This window comes from Rhinolophus sinicus, chromosome 2 (assembly GCF_057876585.1).
Source record: "Rhinolophus sinicus isolate RSI-liver-muscle chromosome 2, RSI-T2T, whole genome shotgun sequence".
In the NCBI taxonomy this organism is placed as follows: Eukaryota; Metazoa; Chordata; class Mammalia; order Chiroptera; family Rhinolophidae; genus Rhinolophus; species Rhinolophus sinicus.
The window spans coordinates 83,726,697-83,727,883 of record NC_142502.1 but is presented as its reverse complement, the minus strand read 5'-3'; the positions used below and the strand labels follow the sequence as shown (position 1 = coordinate 83,727,883).

The 1,187-nt window shown below is 48.9% G+C and overlaps 1 pseudogene; it reads right to left on the bottom strand.

Moving 5' to 3' along the window:
• Positions 1-325: 325 nt before the first annotated feature.
• LOC109439491 (tubulin alpha-1C chain pseudogene) lies at positions 326-1,187 on the bottom strand (annotated as a pseudogene).

Here is a 1,187-nt window from a genome sequence, read left to right as displayed (position 1 = left end):
CTAGGCTCCTCAGTGAGCAGCTTAGTCTGGCAGTCACTCTAAGGCGGCAGAAATTGGGGTGACATGAAGAGGAGGGGTGTGGAGTGTGTTAAAGCCTCTTGGATAGTTCTGCTTCCTTCAACCCACCCTCACTGAGAAAACCTGCTCATAGCCTTCTTGGGTTGTCCCTTGGTTAGCCTGGGTGGGTTGCTCAGAAAAGAGATAATATCTTACTCATTTATTTATTTTTTTCTCAGCACAGTACCTGGCAATAAAGAAGAGCTTAATAAAATATTATTTTCTTTCTCTAGCCTTTTGCAGGAGTTTTCTTACCTCAGTGTGTATCCTAACTTGTCCTGCCTTCTTTTTTTTTTCCATTTAAGACAGGGAATACTTTATTCAAATCCATCGGAGAAATGGAGGACACAATTTGAACTATCAACCTTTTCAGGTTAGTATAGGGTGTGTGCTCAATATTGAGGTTTCTACGATAGATGTCATAGATGGCCTCACTGTCAACCATGAAGGCACAACCAAAGTGCTCCAGGGTGGTGTGGGTGGTGAAGATGGAGTTGTAGGGCTCAACTACAGCTGTGAAACCTGGGGGGCTGGGTAAATGGAGAACTCCGGATTGGATATCTTGCCATAATCGACAGAGAGATGCTCCATCAGTAGAGAGGTGAACCCAGAACCAATTCCCCCACCAAAGCTATGGAAAACCAGGAAGCACTGAAGACCTGTGTGAACTGGTCAGCCAGCTTCAGAATTTGCTCCAAGACAAGATCAGTGATCTCCTTGCCAACGGTGTAGTGCGCCCGGGCATAGTTATTGGCAGCATCTTCCTTGCCTGTGATGAGCTGCTCGGGGTAGACTAGCTGGCGGTAAGGTGCCAAAGCGAACTTCATCAATGACCGTGAATTCCAGGTCCACAAACACTGCCCTGGGCACATGCTTGCCAGCGCCTGTCTCACTGAAGAAGGCGTTGAAGGAGTCATCTCCTCGTCCAGTGGTCTTATCATTTGGCATCTGGCCATCGGGCTGGATGCTATGTTCCAGGCAGTAGAGCTCCCAGCAGGCATTGCCAATCTGGACACATGCCTGGCCAACGTGGATGGAGAGGCACTCACGCATGGTTGTTGCTTTGCGGCTGCCGGGTGGGTGGCGGAGAGGAAGAGGTTGTTGCTTCTTACAGCGCGACTCTTAGGCGG